The following is a 7,269-nucleotide window of genomic DNA, read 5'->3' as shown; positions in this document are numbered from 1 at the left end:
TCCTGTCAGGTTTGGCGGCAACCCACGGTTGCAAGAAATTCTGCAGCATTTCTCGGTAGCGGTCACCCATTAGTTATCTGATTACCGGCATCGTCTTCAAAGAAATAGGGGCCAATTATCTCTTCAGCAGTAACGCCACACCACACCGTGCACTTGAGTGGATGTAATGTGTGCTGCTGAATTATCCTTGGGTTCTCCGTACCCCATATTCGGCAATTTTGTTTATTGATGAACCCATCAAGATGAAAATGGGCTTCATCCGACATTATTAGTTTTTTGAGAAAATCGGGATCATCATTGGCCAAATCCTGGAGTCGCATAGCGTACTCAAGTCTTTTTTCATTATCTCGAGGTTGAAGTTCTTGAACTAGCTGCACTTTATATGGAAAATATCCTCTTTCTCTTAGCATTGTCGGAAGTGAGGTTCGATAAATGCCAAGTTCTTTTGATCTCCTCCTTGTGGATGTGAATGCATCCTCCTCCAAACTTCTCTCCAATTCCTCGAAATTTTGAGCTGTTCGTACAGTGCGAGGCCTACCACTTCTCGCCATGTCGGATATTCCTTGTTGGTCCCTAAAACGAGCAATAATTCCTTGGATTGCTTTTGCCGAAGGAGAGTTTCTGGTGTTGTAATGACGCCGATAGATGAGTTGAGTCTTCGAAATCGACTTATAGGATTTAAAGTACCACTCTATTATGAGGGTACGTTCCTTAGGGCTAATACGGCTCATGCTTGCTTCGGAAGGGGTCCTTTACTTATTCTGAAAAAGAAAATCAATAAATAAAAAAGTTATGAATTTTTAAAAATAGGACCCTTATTTTGGCCCACCCTGTATTATTTAATAGGAATTCATTATTGAGATGAGTATTATTTATTAATTTATTTTATTGCGGACTATTATCCTCATTTTTCTTAGTTGTTTCACGACGTTTCGGCCAACTATTTATCTGGCTTTCAGTGCCCGTGGCACAGTGGATAGTGACGTTGAATCTCTACGGTTCCAGGTGAGAATTGTCTGAAGATAGCGGTTTCAATCCTACTCAAAGCCGGCCAGAGGCTTACTTGGCCAAAAACGTGGCGAGAGAACAGCTATGGATGGCAGTGATTGCTGAGAATGCAGTTAGGAGATTCGAAGTTCCTATCTGTCGCGGTTACCACCTGACGAAGTCCACAGGAATAGTTGGCTAAAACGTCGTGAAACAACAACTAATAAAGATGAGAATAATTGTCCGCAATAAAATAAATTAAATTAAAAAAGTATATCTTGCCTTACTTAGGTATTAATCACTCTTGCATTAACATCGTTAAAACTTCATTGATCGCTTCATCTCTGTAAAACATTAACCTTGTGTGTGTGCGTTCCATATAGAAAAAAAGGCAAGAGATTATACATAAAATTTAAAGTTTATGTTATGTAAAATTTTCAGAGGACAACAATGAAAATAGTCTCAAATTTCTAAGCGTCTTTTTAAGGGAGTTATGTGGATAGAACTATACTTAAAACATTAAATTATATGTGTATAAGCATCCAGGGAAACAATTTACACGCGTAAAGGAGTACCAGACAGTAGAAATTCTTTATTCGTATATCTACTCTTAATGAGATGCAAACATCATGTGTTCGACACTTATTCTATAGGACACTAATTCAGACAGTTTTTCAACTTTTCAATTTCGTCCGACTATATTAGGGGGCGAAATTCGTTCCTCACCTCCGCACAAAATACATAAATTCACGCAAACATAGCATTGCTACACATCCGCCGTATGTTTCAGTCGTAGCTTTAATGAGTAACAACTTTCTACCCCCCCGCCAAATAAATGAATAAATAAATAAATTAAGTGAAACATGTTTTATTTTCGGCTTGAAGAATCCATTGCTTATTAAAGCTACAACAGGAATATGTCCACGATGTAAACGTGCTATGTTTGCATAAACAAAAGCTTTATAAATAAACAGTTCAATTTATTTTAGTTCATGATTATATAAACAGTTGAGATTCTAATCCTTTTTTTCCTTTTTGGATACAAATTTAACATGTTTTCTTTTATGCATTAAATAACAGTTGGCGGGCCATTGATTTAAGATTCTGCTTGAGTGTCAACAAGAACTCGCCATATCTGTAAACATTTTCAACTCTCATGAGTCTTCGTCGGGCACGTTATGAGTACACCCTCCCAGACGTTATCTTCTCTTGGCGCAAGTCCATACCCCTATGGAGAAACGAAAATAAAGAAAAGTCTTTATCGTGTACATATCTGTGACAGAAAGCAAATATCGTACTCCAAAACTCACGTAAATTAATCATAGACTTACTTAAAAAAAAAAGAAAGGAAAATCAGATTTTATGCTAAACAAAAATTGATGATCTTTCAGCACAATTTTGAAAATAATTTGAAGGACAAAGAAAATACTTCAAAATAATTAAAACTTGCGAGATTTTAGGAAGCCAATCTTAACATGAGGAGAAACATTAGGAAAACTAAAATTCGTCATTGGTTAACTTCTCTTTATAATAGATCTTCAGAAATAGAGTTCAAAATCAGCTTTGTACATCATCGTAATGCCTACGAATTTCTATTAATTGCTTAAAAATTATTATCTTTGTAAAAATAAAATTGATCAATTTACGTGATTTTTGGCGTACGATATCATCTTTTTTGTCACCGGTCCGTACATCATTCAGATTGTTCTTAATCTTTTATTAAATTTTTCATTGGGGTAAGGTTATGGAATAGCACTTTCCTTATTTTTGGATTAATTTGCTGTTTATTGGCGGTCGCCTGACTCGTGCTGTCTAAAAATGCCGACGGCTACGTTCACAGCTATTTTTGTACCATCCACAGTGCCTCATCGGCGACGGGGGGTCTTTCTTCAATTTTATGGCCTTATGCCACATTTTACGGCAGTGGACAGAATATAAATAACCTACTTATGCAAACGCAAATCAGGGTAGGCCATTCATCCTCTTTGTATGTCAGAACGTACCACAAGTTTCAGCGAACACAAAGGAAGCTAGCAGCCGTTATTTTATTTGCCTTTCGTGTCAGGGATGCGTACGAACGACTCGTTGTTCCGTTGAAATGAGTCGAGGCGAGAGTGTAATGGAGGCAGAGATTTTTTTTCGGAGCTTTTTAGGGGTGGGGAGATAAAGAGTTACTGGATTGTTTGCATGCGGGTCGACCGCTTGTAACAATTTTAAAAGATGAAAACAAAAAATAAATAAATAAAAATAAAAAATAAACAAAATCTCCCAATGTATAAATTATTTTCCATTCGTTCTCTTTTAAGGTTTCTGAATTTTTTGAGATGAGGATTGATAATTTGTACTAGTTGGATTATTACGACTGTCATTTTTGCAACGTTTTGTCCGATGTAACCTCCGATCTTCTTCAGATGTATCTTGTCGAACTTGTGAATCTTTCTGTCGAACTCAGGAATTTGTACGAATTTCGAATAGAAACCTTTATTAAATCCACGGATGAAATAGTGCTCTCTCTCTCCGGTTTTTTCATCTTTCTTCTCCTCCTGCTCCTCCTCCTCCTCCTCCTCCTCCTCATTATAATAATAATAATAATAATAATAATAATATCCCCCATTCATCGCCTGGCACGAGAAAAGTCAAGGACCGAGGAGAAAAAGCACTAATCAGACCTCCACTGGCTAAAAGGAACTGGAAACTTGGGGGTGCTTATTGCCACTTAAATTCCAACAAAGGATAAAAGTCATAATTGTTATAATTCTTTTGCTATCCTTTGCAAATGATTCAAATTTTAATATGTTATTATAGATGATAACGACGGCCAGTTGTCAAAATTTCAGCTGTTCACACTTGTTATTTTTAACAAATATTAAGTTAAAAAATTGTGTCCCTTAGTTTTGGACGCTACTGCATGTGCAGATAAGCCCGTTTTAAACTTTATTTATGTTGTCTAAAATAAATAAATAATTAAAAAACTATAAAAATAAATAAATTATTAAAAAAACTGAATGCCGACTGTATTAACTGGAAATGTCCTATTCGTGGGTCGAAAAAAAAACTTTTAAAATAACTTTTGAAATATTGTTTTTTCTTTCTAACGCGCTGATGAAGCCCAAGTTTGTGCAAATTATAATTTAATGAACAATTATATCTTCGTATGCCAACATCAGGGGCTGAAACAATCGTATGTAATTTTTTGGCCAATAAATGAAAAATTAAACGAAAATGAGTATCTTATCCGTTACGCTAAGGACCTTTGTTCGCAGCGTAACGGATAAGATATTTAGTTAAAATAGAATTCTAAGTGATAATATTCAGGACGTTTTAGATTCAATCCTTAGTGCGGGCGATATTAAAAATACAATTGCAAATTACTTAAGACTTCTTGTCCGTCATGGCCGACAGAACGAAAACATGATCCCCTCGTGGATTAAATAATGGAATCTGTTCTAAATACCGTACACATTTCTGAGTTCGATAAAATACACCAAAAAGGCCTGACATCAGCCGAAACGTACTTTCTGTCTGTTTGTATTTGATTATTTAGAGAAAATTACCCATACTAAAAACAAAACAAAACAAAAAAACATAAAACAAAAAAAAGTTCTTTTCGTGTAGACCAGAGGTTTTCAACCGGGGTCCACATGGTCCCTAGGGGTCCATGGAATATTGGGGGGGGGGCGCAGACAAAACATAGCAAAATGGGGGTCCACAACGATATTTTAGTGGCCCATGAAGAAAACCAACTCAGAATAGTTTTTATCATCAAAACTTTAATTTCTACTGTAATTTTGCATAGTTTCAAGTTATTTTAACTACAATATTTCTATTTACCAGGTTTACCTCAAAAATTTACTTTGCACTCTGTTTCTAAACATGTGTTTAATTTGTCGAAAATTTTATAAAAATGAATAGCAATATATATATAGTTAGATATTATGAACTGCAGTAATTGTATTACCAGCTATGCATATATATATATATATATATATATATATATATATATATATATATATATATATATATATATATATAATTTAAAGGAGATTAGAACAATAGTCTAAAGAGCTGAGTGTATTTTAATGTAACAGTGAAATTACTAGTTTAATTAAAATACAGGAAATAGAAAGTGCTCGTTGTATCGAGCTTATTATATATCTAAATTACAACGAGCACTTTCTATTTCCTGTATTTTAATTAAACTAGTAATTTCACTGTTACATTAAAATACACTCAGCTCTTTAGACTATTGTTCTAATCTCCTATATATATATATATATATATATATATATATATATATATATATACATGTATTGTTAGAGAATTATTATCACTCTAATTTAGATTATTATTATTATTATTATTATTATTATTATTATTATTATTATTATTATCATCATCATTATTATTATAGTTGTTGTAGAATACTTTATTTGCATTAAATTAGTTTTCATGTAAAAATAAAGCTTAATTATATAATATTTCTTTGATTATTAAAACCTCAAAATTTATATTAGTGAAAAATAGAAGATTGCCTTCTGACCAATAGTTATGAAGGGGTCCACCAAGATAAAAAGAAGGGAAAAGGGGTCCATGAGTAAAAAAAGGTTGAGAACCACTGGTGTAGACGAAGGACGCATCAAATGATGGTTACCTCTTGAAGGATATTAGGTTCACAAAAATATAGATTCAGCTTAAAATATTAAAAAAATATTGTATTTTTCATTCCTTATTAGTTTTGTTGTTGTTTTTAATATGGTTTATGATTATGCATTTGAAAAATTAATATTATTTTATATAAAATAAACATTATTTTATTTGTTTGCAAATTCATTTGTTTTTTTTTATACATACACTAGGCAGTTTCCCTCTTTCTTTCTTTCTTTCTTTCTTTCTTTCTTTCTCTCTCTCTCTCTCTCTCTCTCTCTCTCTTTTGTCTTTCTTTCTCTCTCTCCTGGACAGGTTGCAAGAATTTCTGACATAATCGTTATCGCACTGTCAACCGCATTCATGCGGTTATCGCATTGCCGTAGTATTGAATCCATAGGTTTGTTTTACATTTAATTTCCTGGAATGTGCTCCAATGAACTTAATGCATTTGTATGCATTCAACAAAAATATCTGACCAGCAAAATCCTACCTTTTTACTATACAGGTATTTTTACATGCCGCAAGAATTCTTACTCTGATAGGTTATTATTATTTTTTTTAAGCTTTGGAATTCTTTTTCAGTTTTTTTGGTCCCCGCATCTTATCAACATTGTGAGCAAATATCTCGCTGCCTAACTCCCAATCCAGATTGTCCTCCTATTAATCTGGTCCCTATCACGGTATCTCCTTGCACTTCAATGGCAATATATATCGAATATATTCGAATGGTTATTAATAAAATATTTGCATTTTAACGTGGTTTCAAGCGAATCTCTCGATAAAGGCTTCATTTCTAGGGCAATTGCTCTCGACATATCAAAGGCCTTCGATAAGGTTTGGCATAAAGGCCTACTACACAAGATTTCCAGCTACGGTATAACTGGAAATGTTTTCTCGACCATTAAGTCATTTCTCTCAGATAGGCTCATAAGAGTAGTAGTTGATGGGCAGAAATCAGAGGCCCACAGTATTAATGCTGGAGTCCCTCAGGGGTCCATACTGGGCCCAACTCTCTTCCTGATCTACATCAGTGATCTCCCAAAACACATACTAAAAGCTTTCGTTGACGTCTATGCTGATGACACGACCATCTATGGCAACACATCAAAGGCCGTAAATGATAATGTTCTCTCTGATTATCTCTCCTCTGATCTTGAGCCCGTGGTACAGTGGGGAAAGAGGTGGCTGGTTACCTCTAATGCATCTAAGACCAAGCTCCTATCTCTACATCATAAACGCTCTGATCCCCATCTGGCATCAATTGAAATGGATAGCTCTCGTCTAGGGGAGGCCCCAGGTTTTGATAAGCTCCTGGGTTTGACCTTTATCCCTGATCTTAAATGGAACACATACAACAAGTCTGTGGCCAAGGTCGCTGGGAAAATGGTGGGATCCTTGTACCACTCCAGAAGATATCTCAATAACGATGCAATTCTCTATCTATAGCCAAGTACGTCCAAAGATGGAGTACTGCTGCCACATCTGGGCGGAAGCTGCTAAAACCAGCCTATCCTGCCTTGACAGAGTACAAAATAGACTTCGTGGCTTGGTGGGGGATGCCCTTTTCTCTACCCTGCAACCTCTTTCCCACAGAAGAGACGTTGTGAGCCTGTCGTTGTTCTATCGTTATTTTCA

This window comes from Euprymna scolopes, chromosome 10 (genome assembly GCF_053919585.1).
Source record: "Euprymna scolopes isolate OS-2025 chromosome 10, ASM5391958v1, whole genome shotgun sequence".
NCBI classification, from domain to species: Eukaryota; Metazoa; Mollusca; class Cephalopoda; order Sepiida; family Sepiolidae; genus Euprymna; species Euprymna scolopes.
This window is presented reverse-complemented; position numbering follows the sequence as displayed.